Genomic DNA, 26,530 nt, shown 5'->3' with positions numbered 1-26,530 from the left:
ATGGGATTGTACGTATCACATCTTGAGCGTTCAATCTACTTGAATTACATTGAAAATCACCATGGACCTATACATTCCATCTAGAAATGAAAAATATGACCAAATGGAGCATGTCCCCCTGTTCATTCATTTTAGTATAAAAAGGCATTTTGATCAAACATTGATTGTCATTTGGGCATTTTTTAACAAAATTGTGTCAACTAACTTTGCATAATTGAAAAGATGAGAGAAGTGGAACGATACTTACTTACTGACACATTTTTGCTTGGTTTTAGGTATACAAACCACAAAGACAAGCATATGCAACAAGTGAGGTTTTGACACCTAAAAGGGTGGGATATACTAAAGGCTCAAGGTCACCACCTTAATGGATAAGGGATTCCATTCCAATAGGCGATCGGCCTAAAGTAATGGAATATTATTTTATCTCGGTGATCGGTATTGTATGTAAACGATCCCATGAGCAATCGGCTCACAGTTTCGCCTAAACACATACCTCCTAAGGGTGATCCTAAATGTAGCCGGGATTGGGCCACGGGTGGTGTGTGCGAAAAGTATAGTGCTAAAGCAATTTAAAGGCAAGCACAATAATTTATAACCAAACAGCACTTCTAAAATTTGATGGAATTACATTCAATCTCAACACCATCCTGCAAAACAAAGGTAAGCACAGACTACACCCCTTATACCTCCCACCTGCATCACCATTTAACACGTCATTAATGGAACGTACCTGGGATCCTTACGAGCACAAACACATGCATATCGTTCTATTTTAGGCTTAAGTCCACTTAGAAACCCAAGGTTCCCCAGCGGAGTCGCCAAGCCTGTCGTGCCACGCTCTCTCGTGCTAGATGGAGGTAATTTTTCTACACGGGTCTCTCCCAGACCATACCTCACGTGACAGCGGGGTTTATTTGATCTAAATTTAAACTTGGAGTCGCCAATAGTCATTTATGGTAGGTTGACTAGAAACCTAATCGAGGTACGGAAGAAGTACCACGATCATATGAACCAGAGATTCTGGATAAGGGACTTGGTTACGTTAACGATCCCAAATTGAGACCATTAACGCCCTTTCGGTACCTAAGAACGATATGGCATGTCTAACGTGTCACACGGATTCCTAAGGTCAATTCACTAATCTAATCATGAACAAACAATTAAGCACCCAAAAATTAAATGCGCAATCAATGGCAAATCAATCATAACAACCCTAATTTGGCCACTAAAAAATGAAAATCAAGCAAAACATCAAAACCCTAATGAAACCCTAGAGGCTTATTCATTTAATGGTGCATTTTTTTGGTTTAGGGATTTTTAAGGATTATAATCCTTAAATTTGGAATTTTCCAAAAATGCCACTTAGGTATTTCCGAAAATTCAAATTCCACTTTTTATGACTGGCCACGATGATTTTGGACCTTTCTGTGAATTTTCAAATTTTTTGAATTTTTGATTTTTGATTTTTGATTTTTTTTTTTGGAAAATTTTTTAAACCGAGAACTGATTTTTTTTATGATTTTCTGGAAATTTTTATGAATTTTTCAATTTTTATTGATTTTCCAAAATTTTCAAATTTTTATTTGTATTTTCCGAATTTTGGAAATTTTTATGAATTTTCTGTAAATTTTCTGATTTTCTAAAAAATTCTAATTTTTTTATGATTTTTTGTGAATTTTTATTATTTTTTTAGAATTTTCTGAATTTTTATTTATTTATTTTTCTTTTATATTTTTTTGAATTTTTTTAATTATTTTTTTTATTTTATAATTTCATTTTTTTTGAAATTTCCCGCCAGGAAACGAACCGGACCGGATCGGTTCAGACCGGTTCGGCCGAGACCGAACCGGCCATTGCCGGCGCCGGCGCGGATTGTCTTCTCCGGCGGGCACGGTGCCAAAACGGCGCCGTTTTTGGCCTTCTTCATTGGGGCATTTCCCCGAACACTTGGTAGGCACCAACAGAGTTCGAAAGTTCCGTTTGCACCATCATCAAGTCTACATATTCTAGTATCAATTTAGTCCTATTAGGTCGCCGTGGGACGTTCGCCGGCCGGCGATAAACCGATTAGAAAATCCTAATATGACACTAACCTAAACAAAAATTTCCAGAACATTAATCCTAACACTAGCCGCCCTAACCGTCTAAATCGATTCTAACAACCATCAAAACATCAAACAAAGTGAAAGAAAGCCTACTTGGATGACCTATGGTCACGGTGACGCTCCGGCGAGGCTTCGAGTTTTCCGGCGAGGTGGTTTATGGACGGGCCGACTTGGTTTAAGTGTTTTTGATGCCCAAACTGCAATCAATCAACACGAAAAATGATTAGAAACTGGTTATAAGCATCAACGAACTCAAATTCGCGAAAGAAAACACACAAACATGTATATCGATATTGAAATTGAATTCTGGAAAATTTTTAAAAAACTGATCCTCGGCCGACTTTACCTGTTTTGTTCAACGTTCAAACAAGATTGTCGAATTGAGCGGCGACCGAGGGTTGTTCCTTGACCTTTAGTCTTCCTCCTGGTGCTCTTGGATTTGCTGGAACAGGTTTAGATGCGCCGGCCGAGGCCGATTTTCACACATTTGCGGTAAGTTTCGTCTGGTTCAAGCCGTGAGGGGAAGAACACGGCCTCTTCACGATTCGCCGGCGCTCCGCCGTATATGGCGGGGCCGAACACTCGTGAGGGGATCCTCAACCCTCTCTCTCTCTAGATTTCGCACTTTTCTCTCTCTTTCTCTCTCTTCTCCCTCTTCGGAATTTCGTCGAACACCCTCTGTTCTCTTCGGTCAGTTTTTCTTCATTTTTTTGTTGATTGATTTCCCGCTCCAAATTTGTTAGAACCGAATTCCAATCGGTTGAGGTGATTAACCGATGCCAACTGGACATTTTCCAGATGGCAAAACCAATTAACACGTGCTAGTTTGATCGAAAATGATCGGTGAAGTCGCGGGCACAAGTTGTTTTTCTGGGTTTAATATGCATTCTGGCAAACCGGGTGAAGAAGATGTACTGTTCGGGTCGGGTTGGGTTGACCCGCTCGACCCGGCAATTCCGGTTTTGACCAAATACTCAAATTGGACTCAATTTCAATCGATTTTTTCAAATTAAACCCCAAATTTGGATTCCCCATCATATTCCGAACCCAAAGATATAATTTTCCCCAATTTTTATTGTAATTGAGCCCAAGATTTTCTCATTTTTATACTCGGGTTAATAGGGTTTTGTTCAATTTGATGCCCTAATGACCTGATTAGGAAAAATTGATGCCAAAATTGAATTACCCACACCTGATTAACCCTAGAAATGATGGTCTCACATTTCGACAATTTCATATTGGGCACGATTCCCAATTTGGGTTCAAAATTCTTAATTTTCAATCAATTTTTGGGGATTTTTTATTTTTGAAGTCAAATTGTGCAATTGGACTGACCATTGTGCAATTCAAGGTCCCAGAATCAATTGTTGTGAAGACATTATGACTTAAAAATGACTAGAAAAACTTTAATTTCATTTTTGGTTCAATTCGGGTTTAATTTTGCCCAATTTTGGAAAAACATATACTCGATTGAGATTTTATAAAATTGACAATGTATTTATGAAATTGGATTTAAAAGAAGACTAATGACTATTTTTATGGAATTTTCTGATTCCATTTACTATTTTTCTTGATTTTCTTGCTTATTTTGACTAAAAGAAATTAAGAAAAAATGCAGAAAAATGTTAAAAAATTATTTTTTGGTTTAGAAATAGGTTTCTTGGCTTGGCCAAGATTCCTAGACCTAATTTTGAAATTTTTAAAAATATAAAAAAAATGAGCTAAAATTAGGTGTCAACAACAATGACCTAAAAATGACTAGAAATGATCTAATTGAATTTTTAGCTCAATTTGGGTTTGATTTTGTCCAATTTTGGAAAAACACGTATCCAATTGACATTTTTCAAAATTGATGTTGTATTAATGAAATTGAATTTGAAAGAAGACTAATGACTATTTTTATGGAATTTTTGGATTCCATTTGCTATTTTTCTTGATTTTCTTCTTTGTTTTGATTAAAAGAAATTAAGGAAAAATTCAGGAAAATTCTAAAAAATTATTTTTGGTTTAGAACTAGGTTTCTAGACTTGACCAAGGTTCCTAATCCTATTTTTGAGATTTTTGAAAATTTTGAAAAATGAGCTAAAAATTAGGTGTCAACAGGTGTTTGTAAAAATGCCCCAATGAAGAAGGTGTTAAATGACGTCGTTTTGGCGTCGTGGCCGCCGGAGAAGATGATCGGCGCCGGCACCGTTGGGGCCCGGTTCTGCCAAGCCGAACCGGGTTGAACCGGGCCGGTCCGGTTCACTAATCTGGCGGGAAAAAATAAAAAAATAAATAAAAATTCAAAAATAAAAAAAAATTCAGAAAAATATTGGAAAATCGAAAAAAATTCAGAAAAATAGGAAATTCACAGAAAAATAAAAATTTTCAGAAAATTCATAAAAATTCAGAAAATACAAATAAAAAATTCAGAAAATGTAAAAAAAATTCATAAAATCTAAAAAATTGAAAAATTCATAAAAAATTTCAGAAAATCATAAAAATCAATTCTCGGTTAATGAAATTCTCAGAAATTCAATTTTAGAAAAAAAAAAGCAAAAATTTAAAAAATTCACAGAATGTTTAAAAACACTGTGGCCAACCTTAGGAAGTGAAATTTGAATTTTTTGAAGTGCCCAAGTGACATTTTTAGAAAATCTCAAATTCAGGGGTTATAACCCCTAAAAAACCCTAAAACCCTAAAAAATACAAATCATGAAATGAATAAACTTCTAGGGCTTCGTTAGGGTTTGAATGTTTTGATTGATTTTCATTTTTAGAGACCATTTAGGATTGATTGATTTGATTGACATTGATTGCGCATTTAATTCTGGATTATTTTCCCCACGATTAGAATTGATAGAATTAGTGGGTAAGCCTCGGAAACTTGCATAATGTTGAGCAAAATCCCTAATGAGTTTTGAGGAATGACAAAACAATCTATTACTGACCAGAATTACACTTAAGTTATTTGATGCAGGTAAATGCTGAGTCATCAGACTTAGTCGATGAAAGGACTTTGTTATCAGACTCAAAATTACTCGTCAGATTCAATAAGTGTTATTTTTGGCATGTTTATGCAGGATAATCAAATTGATATTTTAAGATATTTTAATTGGTAATCACAAGATCGCTCCTCAAATACGAAGAACTACACTTATGGAAAGCTTAATTTGATTATATGGGTGATCAAATCACTCGGAGATAATGGTTCTTCTTCTAATGGCTATGCATCCTATTTTGGGAAGAATCTCCAACGGGTTGATTTGGAGATCAATCCTCTAAAAACTGTCCAACGGATAGATTGGAAGTAGCGGAGTATAAAAGGAGTGCAAACGTCGTACAAGAAATAAGAACCAGAATCGAGAATTCTAAAGTTTGAATAGAGCTTCGATTTTACACATTTGTGATTACTGTTTTCCACGTTGTGTTTTTTAGAAAGAAAATTACTTGAGTGAAGAGTGTACGTGATAGTATTATCTATCATCTGAGAAGCACAGCTCTTGTAATCTTCTGGTGATTCAATAGTGAAATACAGCCAATAGGCTGCTAGCGTGGAGAGTAGACGTAGGCTCAATAACGCCGAACCATTATAAAGATCTGTGTGCAGTATTCTCTATCCCTAAACTTTTATTTATTATTGCTGACATTATACTGTATACATATCTATCAAACAAGTTCGTCAGAACATCGTCTTAGTCATCAGACGCAATCATCTGACAACAATTTATATACAAGTTTGTTATACGAATCCATCTAATATTAATCATATGAGTTGTTGACCTAGACTATATTTATTCCGCACGTTTAAATCATACAATTTTGGTAAAATCACCTATCCACCCCCTCTAGGTGATAGCACTAGCCGTAACAATTGGTATCAAAGCCTAGTGCTCATTTTTCCTTGAAGTGTTATTTTACTTCTGAGCTAACGATTCTTGATGGCTAGTAATGATGAGTCAGGTCGCAACAACAAACCGCCTTACTTTAATGGAACTAAATACAGTGTCTGGAAAAACAAGATGAAGACATTCATCTTGGGAATAGACCAAGACATATGGGATATCGTTGAACATGGAATCATTCCAAACGAAACAAAATCCCCAGAAACTTCAAAAGGGCAAAATGAGACACCTTCTTCTGAAGGAGTTAGAGAGCAAATTAGACCTCAAGCTTGACCTCTCTTAGCCAAGGAAATTTCCAGAAGAATCCATCTGAATGCAAAGATCAGATCGGCCATATACAATAGTCTAGCAAGTGTTGAATACAAACGAATTGCAAATCTCAAAACTGCCAAAGAAATTTGGGATCGTCTCAAGCTTGTCCATGAAGGAACAGAAAGAGTCAAGGAGACAAATCTCAATATTCTCCTTGGGCAGTATGAGTCCTTCACTCAGAAATCAAATGAAACAATCTCTGAGATGCAGAGCAGATTCACTGAGATAGTAAATGGGCTTGAATTCCAAAACAATCCCATCTCAGAACCTATGAAGGTGAACAAGCTGCTGAGAGCTCTTTCAAAAGAATGGAACAACATTAATGTTTCTATTCGAGAAACTCAGGGGATCAGACCACTCACGGTGGACGAACTTATCGGAACTCTTCAATCCTATGAAACTGAAAAGTTCTTAGAAATTGAAGAAACCAAAGGTAAAAAGTCTATTCCTTTAAAAACTAACATTGATTCTGATGACACAGATATAGATTCGGATGAAGATGAAGATGAAGAGTTGGCTTTAATGGTCAAGAAACTGAGAAAGATGGCAAAGAAGGTGAAGATGAATAAATCAAAGAAGCAATTCAAGAATTCTGAGCCATCAAAAGCCAAGAAGCTAAATTTTCAGAAGAAATCCAGTGCCGAAAATGAAGAAAACAAAGATGTGATATGTTTCCACTGCAAAAAGAATGGACACATAAAGCCCAAATGTCCTCTTCTAAAAAAGAACAAAGGAAAATATGAACGATATAAGAAGGCTTTCAAAGCTGAAACTTGGAGTGATTAAGAGGATGAAGAAAGTGAACAAGAGTTTGCCAATATTTGTTTGATGGCAAAATTAGACTCAGAATCAAGTTCTGATGAAGAAGATGAGGTAAGTAATTCAAATATTCCTGAAGCAGTTGCAAATTATATTGATGAATTAATTTCTGTTAATAAAACAGCCTTCAAAAATATTTCTATATTGAAGAAGGAGATTGTATCTTTAAGAAGTACGACTTAAAACAAGGAAATTGATGAGTCAATTGAATGTTTAAAAAAGGAAAACAATCTTTTAAAACAGCAAGATATTTCGCAAAAGGATAAGATTGATTTCTTGCAAAAAGAGTTTAATCTTATCAAGAAAAATAAAGATTTTCTTGAAAAGGAAAATGTTTCACTAAAAAAGGAAATTTCTAATCTGAAAAATATTTCTAAGGAAAGCTTTGATCGTATCTTTAATGAAAAAGAACTTTTGAAAAATGACATTTCTAATATAACCAAGAAATTCTCAATGGGTTCTAAAAATCTTCAACATATTTTGTCAATTCAAATTCCTTACTATAATAAATCAGGTCTGGGTTTTGAGAAAAATACTGAATTGAAAAATTCTTTTCCGAATGTCAAAGAAAGACCAAAGAAAAGACCTTCTAAATTTGATTACAGAAATCACTTTCAAAAGCAGTTTCTAAAATTCAATGGTCAAACTTCACAAAAATGTATAAATTGCGGTGATTCAAATCACTTTAAGAGTGACTGTTCAAAAGTTTGGAGACCTATTCAGAGAGATATACTGAGAATGACCGATCCTAACCAAAATGGACCAAAGAAAATATGAGTACCAAAGAAAAAGTGAGTTACTTATCTTTTGCAGGTACCAAAGAAAAGAAATAACAAGTGGTACCTTGACAGTGGTTGCTCAAGACACATGACCGGAGATCCTCTAAAATTCATTAAGTTAGAAAGAATTAAAGAAGGAAGTGTATCCTTTGGAGGCAACAACAAAGGAAAAATAATTGGCAAAGGAACTGTCAGAATCGACAATCTCATCATTAATGCAGTCTCACTTGTTAAAGGTTTGAATTTCAATTTAATTAGCATTAGTCAATTATGTGATATTGGTTACAGAATTACTTTCCAAGAAAACAAATGCTCTGGGATAAGTAAAGACAACAAGCAATCATTTACGGGTAGAAGACATGGAAACATCTACCTACTAGACACAAAGTTGGATGACTTGCAATGTCTCGTTTCCATAAAAGAAGAATATGATCAGTGGCATAGGAAGCTCGAACACGTCAGTGTCAAATTAATTTCCAAAATAGCTTCCAAGAAACTTGTCAAAGGATTGCCTTAACGAAATTTTAAAAGCACAGAATTATGTTCAGTTTGCTCTAAAGGTAAGCAGGTAAGAAGTTCATTTAAATCAATAAATTATGTAAGCACTAACCGAGCCTTGCAGTTGCTTCATATGGACATTTTCGGACCTACTCAAACTCTAAGTCTTGGAGGTAAGAAATACTATTTAGTTATTGTAGACGATTATTCAAGATATACTTGGGTATTCTTTTTGGCTCACAAAAGTGAAACATTTGAATATTTCTCAAAATTTGCCAAAAAGGTACAAAATGAAAAGGGTTATACTATTTCGAGCATTAAATCTAATCATGGAAGAGAATTTGAAAATCAAAATTTTACTTACTTCTGTGATGAAAATGATATTCAACATATTTTTCCCTCACCTTATACTCTTGAACAAAATGGAGTAGTTGAAAGAAAGAATAGAACTTTGCAAAAAATGGCTAGATCTCTTCTATTTGAAAACAAAACTCCAGCACATTTTTGGGCCGAAGCTATTTCAACAGCTTGTTATATTTCAAATAGAATTTTTCCAAGACAAATTCTTGAAAAGACCCCTTATGAATTGTTCAAAGGTAAAATTCCCAATGTTTCATATTTTCGGATTTTTGGATGTAAATGTTTTATTCTTAAAAATCCTAATGATCGTGTTGGTAAGTTTGATGAAAAGTCAGATGAAGGAATATTTCTTGGATACTCAATAACAAGCAAGGCCTACAGAGTATATAATAAAAATACTCAAACGGTGGAAGAATCATTAAATGTCAAGTTTGAAGACACAATTCAGACTCAACAAGATGATTCTGACAATGAAAACCCAGCATCTGACGAACAGGACATAGCATATGATGAATTGACGCCAAGTGAAAATCATCAGAATCAAAGATCTGATGAAGTTTAGAAATCATCAAATCAACAAGACAATGAAGAATCATCGAATTTCCATGATGAAAATGAGGAAAGACTCAACAGAAACTGGAATAAAAAATCCAGTCATCCGAAGGACCTTATCATTGGGAATTTAGATGATGAAATTAAAACCAGAGCAAAAGCAAAAGAAGTCATAAATACAATGACTCTTATCTCTAAAGATGAACCAAAGAATGTTGAAGATGCATTGAAAGATGAAAGCTGGATTGAAGCTATGCAAGAGGAACTTTTACAATTCCAGATCAATCAAGTATGGGAACTTGTTCCTAGACCCAAAAATCATTCATTTATTAGAACAAAATGGGTATTTCGAAATAAACGGATGATCAAGGAAAAGTCGTCAGAAACAAAGCAAGACTTGTGGCCAAAGGATATTCACAAGAGGAAGGAATAGATTACGATGAAACCTATGCTCCCATGGCCAGGTTAGAAGCAATAAGAATTTTACTGGCTTATGCTTGTTTCTGTGATTTTAAACTGTTTCGGATGGACGTAAAAAGCGCATTCTTAAATGGCTACATCAAAGAGGAGGTATATGTAGAACAACCTCCAGGTTTTGAAGATCCTCAAAAGTCTGATCAGGTATATACTCTCAAGAAAGCATTATATGGTCTCAAACAAGCACCACGTGCTTGGTACGAAAGACTGAGCAGCTTTCTGGAACAAAATGGTTTCACAAAAGGTAATGTAGACACTACCCTATTCGTCAAAAGAAAAGGTAAAGATATTTTAATTGTTCAAATCTATGTAGATGATATCATTTTTGGTTCTACAGATGAAAAATTGTGTAAGAATTTCTCTAAAATGATGCAAAGTGAATTTGAAATGAGCATGATGGGAGAGTTAACTTTCTTCCTTGGATTACATATTAAACGAACCAAAAATGGCACCTCTCTTTGTCAAGAAAAGTATGCCAGGGAAATTACGAAAAAGTTTGGCTTGGTAAATTGCAAAAAGACTGATACTCCAATGTCATATTCCATTAAATTAGACAATGATGAAAAAGGAAAATCAGTAGATAAAAAATTATATAGAAGCGTGATTGGTTCTCTCTTATATTTAACTGCTTCATGACCAGATATTATGTTTAGTGTTTGTTTGTGTGCAAGATTTCAATCAGAACCAAAAGAATCTCATCTTACTGCAGTCAAAAGAATTATCAAATATGTTAGCACCAATCTTACACTTGGGTTATGGTATCCTAAAGGATCAAACTTTACTCTTATTGGATATTCCGATGCTGATTATGTTGGTTGCAAAATAGACAAGAAAAGCACATCAGGAATGTGTCAATTATTAGGACACATGCTTGTTTCATGGTATTCAAAGAAGCAACAAACTATAGCTCTTTCAACAGCAGAAGCAGAATATGTCTCACTTGGTAGTTGCTGTGCACAAATTCTTTGGATGAAATAACAATTGAAAGACTTCAATGTCAAAGACTCAACTGTGGAGATCAAGTGTGACAATACCAGTGCCATCAATCTAACCAAAAATCCTATTCTGCATTCGAGAGCTAAGCATATTGATATTAAGCACCATTTTATCTGTGATCATGTTTTAAAAAGAGATATAGTTGTTCAATTTATGGACACTAAATAGTAATTAGCTGACATTTTTACAAACCTTTAGAGACGAAAAGTTTTGAGCTTATTAGAGATAAATTAAACATCATTAACCTACTTTATTAAGATATGCAGAATAAACTCTCATTGCATCTGATGACTTATTTGATCAAGCATATATTTGAAGTGTCTGATTTTGGCGCGCAACTCATCTTATAAAAGGTATGTATATCTCATATATTTAAAATATCGTAATTGTTTGAATATCTAATATATTAGTTGCCTTGATTGATATCGTTTGAGGATTATAATTCCAAAATTTTCGGAATATAATTTCCGAAATTTCCATAACTGTCAATTGACAGTTTCCAAAAAGGTTTTATAAAAACCGATATATAGTACTCCTCGGTTTAAAACCTTTTTATCTTCTCTCTCACTCTCACACTCTCTCTCCGAACACTCATTCTACTCTCTGAAACCCTAAAGATCTCCAAAAACACGATTTACCCTAAAAGATCTCATATTTCACTTCAAAAACTCAAAAATCTCTTCAATGGCACCGAAATCGACCATTGAATCAAAGAAAGGAATCAAGGGTTCTAAACGATCGAACAGAATCGCAGGAATGTTCACCAGAGCAGACAAAGAAGGAGAAGCAGAGAAAATCGATATCTCTGACTCGGGCTCAGAGCAAGCGTCTTTTGTAGGTAACAAATCTCTATGTATACCTGTTCAAGAATGTGATCGTTTTGTTATGGCAAGACGACTGGTAAAAACCCTTAGAGTACTTTGAGAAAATCGGAGTGACCAGAATATGGTAAATGCCGTATGTAAAACTTTAGGTTTTCTGTCTGTGCACGAAGTTATGGAGGAATATGAAAAGGGTATAAGGCTTGGAAGATCGCCTGTTGCTAAAAAGGGGATAGTTCTGAGAAAATCCTCTAATGTAAAGAAAGGAGTTTCTCAAAAAGGAAAAGAGAAAGTAGGAGAACTTTTGAATGTTGAAAGAGAAGAATTCGTTGGTGAAGAGGAACGACAGACTTTGGAGAAAAGCAGAAATATTGATAGTAGGAAGGAGGATAATGATAAAAAACTATTTGCTAAGCTTTTACCCATTTCTGGAATTCCTGCTGATGACAAGAAAAGTGATAGCTTGTTTAGAAACAAAACTCATCAAGTTGCTTACAACTCTCTTCTAACAAGAGGAATAATGAATAATAGAATTGTAGACTTCAGCTTCTTTGAAAATTTCAATATCAAAATTCAGCGTCTGATTGAACATCTTGATTTTCAAAGAATGTGCTCTCTTCCTCACAAAGTCTACCCAGAACTTACGACTTACTTTTATTCAAATCTGTCATTCAGTTTTCCTTCTGAAATTGAATTCTCTGTTTTTCAACAAGATTACAAGTTATCAGCCTTTGATCTCGCTGCCATTCTAGGAATAAAACATACAGAATTCTCTCTTATTCCTATCACTTCAGATTGACATATCGATCTTTGTCTGGTAACTCTTCTTTCATCAGAGGCTCCACATCTCATGTATCTCACTTTCTTTTTCCTCTAAATTCAATTGTCCTGCACAAAATCATCATCAATTGTCTCAAACCCAAAGGTTCTTCCAAAACTGATATCTCTCGCTATGAGGCTAAGTTGATTTGGGCAATTCAAACTTCCTTTCCTATTTCTCTGTCACATATAATTCTCCTTCAAATGTATAGAACAGTCAAGAAGAGTAAAGGTCAACTCCCTTATGGAGCTTTGATCACCGCTATCTTTGAGAATTTGAAAATCTCCATTCCAGCAAAACTCAAAGGTAAACCCCTTCAAACTATGACCGTTGGAGAACTCATGATGACTAAGATGGGATACAGAATTGATGGTGAAATTGGAAAGATAAGAGGAGTAAGATTATTCCTGCAGAAGTGATGAGTGCACAAAATAAGGGCTCTGTCAATATTTTTCATGATTCTGATGAGAAGGAATCAATTGAACCCTTAGTAAGAAAGAGGAAAGTGCAGCCAACTATCTCCAAAACTGAAAGACTAGCCAAAAGAACTCAAGCCATGGCCACTGATTCTAATGAGATGTAGATATCCAATGACCAATCTGCTGAACAGTCTCAAGCTGATGAACGAAGCCTTGAGGAGTCAAGGTTTATGCAATGGCTCACTATTCAAGACACCAAGTACAAAGCCCGTGCAGATAGACATGCTGTCACTCAGCTTGAAATTCAGAGACTGCGAGAAGAGGAAGAATACTTGATGAATTCACTTAGTGAAATTATCAACAAAGTAGTCATGGAAAATCAGCAAAAGACAATGGACACTGCTGAGAAAGAGACTGAGAAAGAACCCTCTAGGAGACATGGGGAGTTTGAACATGATCATGAAGCTGAAATGCATGAGGAGTTTGAGCAAGAAAATGCTCACAATGATGAGGAAAATAACATGCAGGAGGAGTTTGAAGAAGACAATGCTCAAGATGTTGAGGATAATGATTTTAATCTGCCTGACTTACAGGAGGACCACAATCAGAATGCACAAGAAGCAGCTCTTCAGCAGCAACTTCTGCAGACTTTCCCCTTGTAGGAAATGATTGTGGAAACAGTCCTTCTGAAGATCAACAAAGAAGCAAAGGGAAAGAAGCAGCATCTGTTGACATTCAGATCACACATACTCCTTCTGGATACAACATCTCCTCATCCATGTCCGACCATGCAACCATTACCGATCTAAGATGGAGACAAGCTGCAGTTCAGAATGAAGTTCGGGAACTCCGCAATGAACTCAAAGAGGGAATTGAAGAAATCAAGGACTTGATGGCAGCCAGATTCAACAATTTAAAGGCTCAAGTTAGAACTGATGTACAAATTGCAAGTATTAACACTGCAGGCCAGATTCATCAGCTCTCCTCACATATTGAGCAACGATTAAACCAAATTTCTAGTTTCCATCTTGTCCAAGTACCTTTCCTGTCTGCATCATTTGGAACTTCATCATCTGAACTTGCCGGACCCTTAGCCCCTCTAGAAAATCAGCAAAATTGTTCTCATTTATTTCGAACTTATCATTTCTAAACTCCTTATTGATCTTAATTATATGTTTGACTTTATGTGAACTTTGCAATGGTTGTTTGACTTTTGGTTATTATGTGAACTTTGTCTATCAACTTTGAATACTGCTCTCTTATTGCATTAATTATTATGTTTATCCTTTATGTTGATGTCAAAAAGGGGGAGAAGTATTATAAAGAATGGATGTGAATGCAAGTGATATGAATATGAAGTATGGGAGTGGCAGAATATGAACTGCTATATTTTAGAGCTTAACAATATTTTATATGCTTCAAAAGTTATATCATCTGAATAGACTATATTTTGTTTACATCACATATAGATAGTTTTGTCATCATCAAAAAGGGGGAGATTGCTGAGCAAAATCCCTAATGAGTTTTGAGAAATAACAAAACAATCTATTACTGATCAGAATTACACTTAAGTTATTTGATGCAGGTAAATGCTGAGTCATCAGGCTTAGTCGATGAAAGGACTTTGTCATCAGACTCAAAATTACTCGTCAGATTCAATGAGTATTATTTTTGGCATGTTTATGCAGGATAATCAAATTGATATTTTAAGATATTCTAATTGGTAATTACAAGATCGTTCCTCAAATACTAAGAACTATACTTATGGAAACCTTGATTTGATTGTATGGGCGATCAAATCACTCGGAGATAATGGTTCTTCTTCTAGCGGCTAGACATCCTATTTTGGGAAGAATCTCCAACGAGTTGATTTTGGAGATCAATCCTCTGAAGACTATCCAACGGATAGATTGGAAGTAGATGAGTATAAAAGGAGTGCAAACGTCGTACAAGAAATAAGAACCAGAATCGAGAATTCCAAAGTTTGAATAGAGCTTCGATCTTACACTCTTGTGATTACTGTTTTCCATGTTGTGTTTTTTAGAAAGAAAATTACTTGAGTGAAGAGTATACGTGATAATGTTATCTATCATCTGAGAAGCACAGCTCTTTTAATCTTCTGGTGATTCAATAGTGAAATACAGCCAACAGGCTGCTAGCGTGGAGATTGGACGTAGGCTCAATAAAGCCGAACCACTATAAAGATCTGTGTGTAGTATTCTCTATCCCTAAACTTTTATATATTATTGCTGACATTATACTGTATACATATCTATCAAACAAGTTCGTCAGAACATCGTCTTAGTCATCAGACGCAATCATCTGACAATAATTTATATACAAGTTTGTTATACAAATCCATCTGATATTAATCATATGAGTGTTGACCTAGATTATATTCATTCCGCACATTTAAATCATACAATTTTGGTAAAATCACCTATTCACCCCCTCTAGGTGATAGCACTAGCCGTAACACATGACACGTTAGACATCGTATCGTTCTTAGGTACTGAAAGGGCATTAGGGATCTTGATTTGGGATCATTAACGTAACCAAGTCCCCGTACTCAGAATCTCTGGTTTGTAGAATCGTGATATTTCTCCCATACCCCGATTAGGTTTCTAGTCTACCTACCAATAATGACTAGTGGCGACTCCAAAATAAAAAATTTAAACCAAATAGGAAATTACCATCCGCTATCACATGAGGTATGGTCTGGGAGAGACCCTTACACGGAAATACCTCATTAGCGCGCAAATCCCGAAAGTCCCAAAAAAAAAGAAAAGCACGGCGCGATAGGTTTGGCGACTCCACTAGAGACTGAACCCAGAATCTCTAGTTCGTAAAATCGTGGTATTTCTCCCATACCCCGATTAGGTTTCTAGTCTACCTATCAATAATGATTAGTGGCAACTCCAAAATAAAAAATTTAGACCAAATAGGAAATTACCATCCGCTGTCACGTGAGGTATGGTCTGGGAGAGACCCTTACATGGAAATACCTCCTTAGCGCACAAATCCCGAAAGTTCCAAAACAAAAAAAAAAAAAGCGCGGCGCGACACGCTTGGCGACTCCGCTAGGGATTAACCTTTTGTAAGTGGACTTAGGCCTAGATAGAACGATACGCTTGTGTTTTGTGCTTGTAAGGATCTCACGTACGTCTGCTAACGATAATGTTAAATGGTTTTGCAAACGGGTGGTATAAGGAGTGTAGTCTTTACTAACCCTTGTTTTGCAGGATGGTGTTGGGATTGAATGTGGTTTGAATGAATTTTAGAAGTGCTTTTGGTCGTTAATTGCTATGCATGTCTTTAAATTGCTTTAGCATTACACTATTAGCACACCACCCGTGGCCCAACCCCGGCTACATTTAGGATTACCCTTAGGAGGTATTTGTTTAGGCGAAACTATAAGCCGATTGTTCATGGGATCGTTTAAATGCAATACCGATCATCGAGTTGGAATAATATTCCGTTACTTTAGGCCGATTGCCTATTGGAATGGAATCCCTTGTCCATAAAGGTGGTAACCTTGAGCCTTTAGTATATCCTACCCTTTTAGGCGTCAAAACTTCACTGGTTGCATTCGCTTGTCTTTGTGGTTGGTATACCTAAAACCAAACAAAAATGTCCTGGTAAGCAAGTATCGTTCCATTCCATTCTTTTACAATTATGCAAGTTAGTTGGCACATTTTCAAAAAAAAATACCTAAATGACATTCAATACTTGGTCTAAATGCCCATTTCATATTAGAATGCATGATTAGGGCGTCATACTCCATTTGACCATTCTTTCATTTTTTAAATGAAATGTATAGGTCCATGATGGATTTTCCATGTAATTCAAGTGCTTATTCGTTCATCTCAATATATTCGAAGTTGTAAACCATAGTTTAGGACTTTATGGTCTAAATGGAGTATGACATAATGGGCATTTACATCACACATTGAATTTATCTATGATTTCAAGTATATGCTCTTTTAAGGTCTAAACGGACTTAAAGTGACATTTGCATTACTTTCTAGGCATGCAAGTGTATTTTACCTCCGTCTTACCTTAAAAGGACAGATAATTGAAATGGAGGCATTAAAATCAATCGGTAATTCATAGTGAATAATAATCAATTTTTTTATGTGCTTTAGATCGAAATTGGGAAACTAGACATACAAGTCATTCCGATTCCAAGGAAAGAGCTTTTGGCATGGTGGGTAAACATGAAAAAAGACAATAAAGCATACGTGAGGGAAAGGCTCGGATATTTGTTCGAGCTCATCAACCTGGAGTACCAAGTGAGTTTAATTCAAGCATTATCTCATTTCTAGGAAGTTACCACTACCACATTTCAATTGGGCGAGCACGAGATGGTACCTACACTAAAAGAATATAAGGCAACCATTGGGATTGATTTAGAGTCAAGAACCATTGAGCCCCCAATTAGATTAAAACTCGCGAGTGTTATAGCTGAATTTTTAAACTTGAAGACCCCTCAAGTGGAAAAGTTGATTAAGTCAAATACCGGGAGATTTTCTCTATCTTACTTGGTGGCCAATTACTCCAAATTGCCGAAAGAAACTGGAAATACTTCTGCGAGGGTTTTCATTCTTGCCTTCTTCGGATTCGTCTTATTCCCCGTATCAAGGACTGGATAAATCCTCTTGTTGCAGTAATTGCTAGGCAAGCTTGCTTAAAATGGGACTTCTCCAATATGCTCTTGGCGAAGACCATCATTTCATTGAACAAATACCAAAATCAATAAAAGGGTGTACTGCAAGCTTCAGCTGGGTTACTTTTTGTGTGGTTTATTTCCCATATTCGACCTTGGGAACGTTATATGCTCATTCGAGAGATCGACTCATCTACCAACCCTATTGAGAAGTATTTGAAACTCCAAGACAAAATGCCAAAATACTTTTTTCATGAGTGGGCAAACTTCATTAGAGCATTAACTCCCGACCAGTTTCAATAGAGAATTCAATGGCCGAAGATAGCGAAAGCTCAAATTACTACCCAAGATGGTAATTTGGTGCCTTTGCTTGGATTGAGCGGCGGAACTGCTTATTGCCCACTAAGAGTCATACGACAATTTAGAATGGTTCAACAAATTCCACCTATTTGGCATCCTGAGGAGTTCACATTTGAGATATCACAAAAACCCTATCGGAAAAGGAAGGAAAAGGGCTGCGAATAAGAGTTGATGGGATCGTGAATTCCTTGAAGAAATCAACCAAGCAAATAGTACAATGGCCTGAAGATTTGGAAGGAGAAATGAAGCTCTTTTTGGCATCCAACGAGTATATAAGGTGGTTGAAGGCTAAGCGACCAATCGACGTCGAACCCTATGTACCCTTAAGTGTTACTACTCATTTCGATGAGCCGTACATCCCAGAGTACATTGTACCAAGCATGCCAGGTGTAGAGCTATATGTTCCCGAAGAGGTTGTAATTGATGTGGAAGAATGGGAGACACGAGCCAAAGAATATGAAGAGGCTGAAGCTGCCTTAGTTAGCAAGAAGCCTAGACTTTTTTAAGCTAGTGTTCCCCTATTTTGATTAATAGCATTGTAATAAATATTTTCAAAATTGAAACAATTGCTTAATGAACAATTGCTTAATGAAGTTTCAAAGTATGTTTTGAAAAGAATCGCCATGGATTACAATTCTTTGAATTGTATGATTCATTGAGAAAGACATCGATGAAGAATTTTATACAAAGCTAAGGCTTGTATGAAATTTCTTATCCTTGACAATCTCATGAAACCATACGATTAAAAGATATATAGGGTTTCATGATCATTTTACTATGCTAATATCGGGTCTTTTTACGAGACAGGTTGTTTAGCAACGGAAGGTAAAAGACCTCGGACTCGCTTACAAGTTAGAATGGAGGAAGAAGAAACCCGTGCTCGACTAGCTGAAGTCGAGAATCAAATGACCCAAATGGCTGCAATGATGGCAGAAATGAAGGCTTTTATTCTTACATCTTGAGGACAGTATCCTACTACTCCAAATGCGGGAACTTCAAACACTACTGAAACACCAATTGAAGAACCAGTCAGAAACAAAGAACCGATTCAAGAAAATCCTCCAAAAACTACGCCTGATTTGGGAAATTTGGAAGATGATGATCAAATCAAGAAGACATCCAAAACAAAGGATGAGGAAGAGGCCAAGAGATTGGCCAAAATTGAAGAGTGCTTAGCAAGTCAAGGCTATGAACTTCAAAGGTTCGACAAGTTCTCGCCATATGCGAAGGTGGTTGTTCCAGAAAATTATAAAGAACCAGAGTTTGTGAGTAAGTATGATGGCACTGGTTGTCCCAAAAGCCATTTGAAGTATTATCTCCGTAAGATAGCAAGATATTCAGATAACACGCTACTTCTTATTAGCACATTTCAAGATAGTTTGAGAGGAGCGGCCCTCACATGGTACACAGCCCTCGACATAGAAGACTTCACTGAATGGGACCATTTGGCGGGAGAATTTTTTCGCCAGTATAAGTTTAATGTTGAAGTACTCCCAACTAGAGAAGATCTCGTCAGAACCGAGAAACAGAAGAATGAAGGGTTCAGAGCCTATGCTCAGAGATGGAAAGCTGTTGCCTCACAAGTAAAGCTTGCCATAAGTGAAGATGAGCTCATTGAGCTCTTTCTAAAATCATTGCCAATTGAGTATTATGACAAGCTTCATGTATCAGGCTGTCAAACATTCACCATGTTGGTTAAGGTTGGTGAGAGAATTGAATGGGGATTGAAAGAGAAGAAGGCTCAAGAAACAGCAGCACGAAGGCCTTACCACGGGAAAAAAAGACAAAGAGTCCATCCGAGAAGTGGCTATGGTGTCTAGTCCAAGTACTCATCAAGCATCATTTCCAAAGCAATCAAATGTCGCTTGGAAAAACCCAAGGCAGTTCGAGCCAAATAAAAGGCACGTGAGGCAATACACACCGTTGCCCCGTCCCCTGTCAAAGCTATTACCAATACTTTTAGAAAGGCATTTGGAGGCCAAAGAAGTACCGAGGGGCAATCCTGCAAGATTTTCTTGGTACGATGAATCAAAAACCTGCACCTATCACATGGGAGAAAGGGGACACGACGTAGATAATTGTCTCACTCTAAAGTACAAGGTTCAATAGCTCATTGACAATAAGATATTGAACTTCCAAGAGCCCGAGCCGAATGTACATGAGAATCCTCTTCCTGAGCACAATACAGTAAACATGATCAAAGATGAAGAAACAATGATCAAGTCTGACGATGAAGATGAATATGAGGTCAAAATTAAAGCTTATCGATTAGGAGATGCCCACTTTCGTCAAGAAGCACTCCTAAACGACAAGATTGTAGACAACTTGAGAGAAGACTCCGGAAGGTATAACTTCCAAGTGAAATATACCCCACCGCCATGGACATTCAAGAATGAAGTAATTATGCCTAATAGCTGGGGTGGTACGGATGACGAAATCGATCTTGAGGAGAAAGCCCCGTCTAAGAAGGAAATGCTCCAAGATGAAACAGATGAGAATGAAAAGGAGAAAGAAAAAGTCCGATAGGGTGAAAGGCGTTTCACCCAGAAATCATCCAGGAAAAGCGAAACCGTAGACTTACTCGGTTAAGACAGCGGTAAATACAATTACCGTGTCAAATATACTCTACCACCATGGAATTACACAGCCTGTGATTATCACTCTCCCTCTAAAAGAAAAGTTTGATACTAAGTGTGTACCTTAGAATTACTCTCCTAAAGAAGTTGATGCCATAACCCGATCGGAGAGATGCAATGTCCCGAAAGAAGGTGAGCACGAAAAGAAGGAAGTAACCAAAGAAGATGTCAAACAATTGCTTTCAGTCATGAAAACGAGCGAATTTAAGGTAATTGAACAGCTAAGAAAGATGCCGGCATAGATTTCTCTGTTGGATCTCTTCAAGACTTCAGAAAGCCACAAAAATGGTGCTTATGAAGCTTCTCAATGAAGTGCACGTCTCGGAGACAATTAATGAAGTACAATTGGAAGACTTTGTTGGCATTATTCTTCTGAAAGATCAAATTGCCTTCTCCGATGAAGATTTCCCAATCGACGGGCGTTCCTAAAATAAGGCTCTATATATTGCAGTCAAATGCCGGGGCAAAGAGGTATCACGTGTGTTGATTTATAATGGTTCTGTACTTAATTTGTGTCCACTAAGCACACTACATCACTTGGGAATTAGCGAAGAACTCATCAAACCGTCTAAGGTAATTGCGCGTTCATTTGATGGAATGAAAAAAGACGTTATTGGCAATATCGAGCTCGAGGTGAACATAGGCCTTATGCCTTTCCTAATTGACTTCCAAGTAGTGGATATTCCGAGGACTTTCAACTTGTTACTCGGGAGACCTTGAATTTATATGGCTGGTGCTATTCCTTCAAGTCTCCATCAGAAGGTCAGGTTCGTCATTAATGGCAGGATGATCACCGTACACGGGGAGACGGATTTCACCACTTACAGAGAGAGTGTAATACCGTATGTCGAACCCGAAGTGAAAAAAGAACCAAGCTATCATTCATTTGAAATGATTTCAATGGTGCAAATCCCTGCCAGTTGCATTATAAAATCCCCAGAGTTCTCAACATCATCCATTATATCTGGAAGGGTGCTATGCCAGTATGGATTTACTCCCGATAATGGTCTTGGATTGAAATCTCAAGGAATCAAGGAATCTATCACTCCGCTTGCTACAAGAATAAAACACGGAGTAGGTTATATCCCAGATAGCTCTAAAGATCACCACGAGGTCGAAAGAACCATGGAGGCTATAGAGGCCGAGGTGATCGCATCATTAATCCATCCATATGGAAGGGCAAAGCTAAAGAGCTTCCCTATCATCATATCCACATCAAGGAAACTTTTCCTGGACCTTCCAAATTACTTCAAGAAGAAAACTTACATGTAGTGGAAGAATCGGTTCTGTCTGGTTTATTCGAAGAGAATACCATCAACGTTATCATAACCGAAGCAGAAGATACCTACGCACTGGAGTAGGAAGATTCTCTTGAACTTTTGCTACTAGCCTTTTCCATTGCATTTTGTTGATTACAGTTTCAAATTTCTTGTGATTTTATTTGCAATTTTAGTTCAGTTGCAATTTACATTCCTGTTGATATAGATGTAATCATGTTTTTCAATTCAATAAAAGTGGCCAAATGTTTTGTTAAGGACATGTAGAAACAAAACCAAACCTATGATGAACATTACCCTCATTCGTGAGGCTTGAGGCTTTGGGTTTCTATATTGCTCCTCATTGCGAAAATGATTTTAAGAGCAAGGAAGTCTGATGATATGAGGACTAGCTCTATCTTTATATTCTTTCAAAATGAATTTCAAAATGAATTTCCAAAAGGTTTTTCATAGGACCACATGCGTTACTTACTTCGTATGCAATTACTAATCATGTTTGTTACATGTCAGGCATGAGCATTCGTATATTCATAATAGGTTCATATGTGGCCCAAATCTTTCCAAGGAGATCAGTTGCGATATTGAAGAGGATAACGAGGATGAGAAATAGGTCAGAAAGGAATGGATTCGTCATGAAGAATCAAAGCCACTCACATTAGAGAAAACGATCACTATTAATCTGGGCGATAAAGAGAATCCCAAAGAAGTTAAGATTGGAGAAAGTCTTCCCTCAGCAGAAGCAGAAAGAATCATATATTTGCTCAGAGAATATCAAGATATATTCGCATGGTCTTATGCTGACATGCTAGGCCTTGATCCGAGCATAGTCGAACATGTTTTGCCAATCGATCCAAGTATTTCACCAAAGAAGCAAAAACTTAGGCGAACGAAGCCGGATTTGGCAAAGAAAATAGAAGAAGAAGTTATGAAATTGCTCAAAGTCGGTTTCATTGAAGTAGTACCATATCCAGAATGGGTTGCCAACATAGTACCCGTAATGAAGAAAGATGGTCGAGTACGGGTGTGCGTTGATTATCGCGACCTAAATAAAGCAAGCCCTAAGGATGATTTCCCGCTTCCATATATCGATGTATTAGTGGATAGCACTGCTGGGTTCGAAACATTTTCATTCATGGATGGTTTCTCAGGATATAATCAAATCCTCATGAAGAAAGAGGATAAAGCGAAGACATCTTTCATAACACCATGGGGCACATTTTGTTACAAGGTGATGCCTTTCGGTTTGAAAAATACCGGTGCCACATATCAAAGGGCAATGGTAACTTTGTTCCATGACATGAAGCACAAAGAAATCGAGGTATATGTAGATGACATGATCGCAAAATCCAAATAAGGAGAAGATCATGTTGAGGTGCTTCGCAAGTTATTCGAAAGACTCAGAAACTACAAGTTGCGACCGAACCCTAACAAGTGTGTATTTGGGGCAAAATCTGGCAACCTGCTAGGATTTGTGGTCAGTAGCAGGGGCATCGAAATAGATCCTTCCAAGATCAAGGTAATATACGACTTAAAGACTCCTTCTACGGTAAAAGAAGTGAGAAGCCTATTGGGGCGATTAAACTACATTGCTTGTTTCATCTATCAGCTTTCTAAGACTGCTAAACCATTCTTCAAATTGTTGAAGAAAAATGCCAAAGTGAAGTGGGATGCAGAATGTAAACAAGCCTTTGACAAGATTAAAGAATATCTGATGTACCCACCAGTGTTGGTACCACCAATCCCTAGGGTTCCGCTGATCTTATATTTGATGATTCACTATGAGTCGTTAGGAGCGGTGCTTGTACAAAGAAAACCAAATGATGGTAAGAACAAGCCATTTATTACTTGAGCAAGAAGTTCACAACATCATAAATGTATTACCCGACAGTCGAAAAGACGTGCGTTGCATTGATTTGGGTATTACACAGATTAAGGCAATACACCCTTCATCATCAAATTTTGCTAGTGACTGAGAATGATCCGATCAAGTACCTTCTTGAGAAATCCTCCTTGGTCGGGAAATTAGCAAAGTGGCAAGTTTTGTTATCTAAATTTGACATCAGAAGTTCATCCCAAAAGTCAGTCAAAGGAAGAGCAATAGTAGATATGTTGGCGGAAAATTCGCAGAATATCACCAATCCTGAAGAGCAACTTGATGATCATATATTAACATTGCTCAACGATAAATGGACCATGTATTTTGATGGTGCAATCAACTTATCTGGATCAGGAACTGGGACAGTACTGATCTCCTCAGAAGGACAACACTATCCGGTATCTGCGAAACTGGTATTTCCATGCACCAATAACGTCGCTGAATACGAACCATGCATTCTTGGCTTATTAGACCTTTCAATGAAAGTAAAGAAGTTGCAAGTATATGGAGATTCTATGCTCATCATATTGCAAACAACTGGTGAATGGCAAACTCAAGATACCAAATTAATTCCTTATCACAGATACTTAGAAGAGATGATAGCAAACTTTGAAGAAGTAACATTCGATTATCTCCCAAGAGCTCAGAATCATTTTGCAGATGCTCTTGCAACTTTGTCATCCTTACTACAAGCTGAAGATGGTATGGATATAAAACCATTGAGAATTAATATTCTTGAACAATCAGCTTATTGCATGATGGTCTAGGTAGAGTTTGACAACGAACCATGGTTTCGTGACATCAAAAGGTATCTTTAATCAGGAGAATTTCCTAAAGGAAGCCAACTAGGTGACAGAAAATTTATATGGAAGATAGCCAACAAATTCTTCCTCAGTGATCAAACCCTCTACAAGAAATCATTTGATTCAACCCTACTAAGATGTGTGGATGCTACTAAAGCTGAACAGATCATGAAAGAGATTCATGAAGGTAAATGTGGACCGCACATGAATGGACATCTTCTAGCCTGAAAGATTATGAGGTTAGGATATTATTGGATGATAATGGAAACATATTGCATCCAACATGTTAGATGTTGTCATCAATGTCAAGTTTATGGAGATAGAATTAATGCACCGCCAAATGAGCTACATCAAATATCCGAGCCATGGCCATTTTCAATGTGGGGCATTGATATGGTTGGTCTAATCAACCCCAAGGCCTTAAATGGGCACTGGTTTATCCTGGTTGCTATTGACTATTTCACTAAATGGATTGAAGCAAACTCCAACACGAATGTTACTGCCAAGAATGTTACGAGATTCATTAGGTGGGACATCATTGCTAGATATGGAGTTCCAGAAGCAATAATTACAGACAATGGCTCAAATCTAAACAACAAGATTGTGGATGATTGACTCGAACACTTCCACATCCGACATCTGAACTCATCCCCATATCGTCCACAAATGAATGGAGCAGTTGAAGCGGCAAATAAGAATATTAAGAAGATATTGGCCAAGATAGCTGAAAATTATCGTGATTGGCACGAAAGGTTACCGTATGCTCTGATGGCATACCGAACTTCAATTCAAACATCAACTGGAGCAACCTCATTTTTCTTGATTTATGGAATGGAAGCAATGCTACCTGTTGAAGCAGAAATTCCTACATTAAGGATACTATCCCAATTGAAACTTTCAGAAGCTGAGTGGATTCAATAAAGATATGAACAACTCAACATGATCGATGAAAAGAGATTAAGAGCTATATGCCATGGGTAAGCCTATTAGAGAAGAGTGGCTAAATCCTTTAACCGAAAAGTGAAACAAAGGCATTTCAAAACAGAGGATTTAGTAGTGAAGAAAGTCATCTTCAACAATTTAGATCCTCGTGGCAAATTCACTCCGAATTATGAAGGTTCATACATTGTCAAGAAAGTTCTTCCTGGAGGAGCATTGATTCTTGTAGATATGGCGGGAACAGAATTGGCCTATCCTGTAAATGCAGATACTGTCAAGATTTTCTACCCATAAAATGAAGACGAACATTCAAGAAGAGATTTGGGTTACTTTAGAACATGTGCAATATCATGCATATCATGCATACCATGCATTTCATGAACATGTTTATCTGTTTTGCAGAAGAAAGCAAAAGGAGTCCGAACCAATCAATGGTTTCAAAAACCCTAATGAAGTTGTCAAATAATAAAGGGAAGTATTATTTCCAATTCAATTTTTCGTTGATATTCCTTAATGTGTTTTTCTTTTTATCATCCCTAGGAAGACAAAGAAAAGGGAGCAACAAAAGGAAGAATCCCTAGTGAAACCAAAGCAAAAACATGCAAACAAGAGGGATCTCGATAAGTTGATCAGACAGGTATCCCTAAATCGTGAGTACATGTGTTGAAGAAGTTACCTGTTTAAGGGAAAATCGAACTTCTTCTTCCCCAAGCGGAATGACGCTAAGGCTGAGCAAAACAAAACACATTGTTTTGAAAAGAAAATACCTCAAAAATGTTTCAAATCAAAAGTTTTGAAACACGCTTTCTTTGAAAATACATTAAGTATCAAAATTCCCTAAAAAGGGATAATTTGACAAAAGGCTTTGAAAAATTTCAAAGAAAATGTTTGGATCAAATCGAATAGAAAGACCTTCAAATGATGAAAGGTAAGCCATATCTAAACACGTCCCCTATACACTCAAAACCAAAGTAAAGGAGTGAGTGAGAAAAAACTCATCCGAAGGGAATAGGGGATGTTCGCAATGATTACATGGATTGAAATGATGAAAGGCAGTCATTTCACTATCCCAAACACATGCTTATCCCTTGTAAACCAAATTTGAGCCGAAACAGTGGATAAGTT

This window comes from Syzygium oleosum, unplaced genomic scaffold (genome assembly GCF_021117445.2).
Source record: "Syzygium oleosum isolate NSW1041296 unplaced genomic scaffold, Sole_v2.1 Sole_v2.28, whole genome shotgun sequence".
Taxonomy (NCBI): Eukaryota; Viridiplantae; Streptophyta; class Magnoliopsida; order Myrtales; family Myrtaceae; genus Syzygium; species Syzygium oleosum.
The sequence above is the reverse complement of the archived record's forward strand: the minus strand, read 5'-3'. Positions refer to the sequence as shown.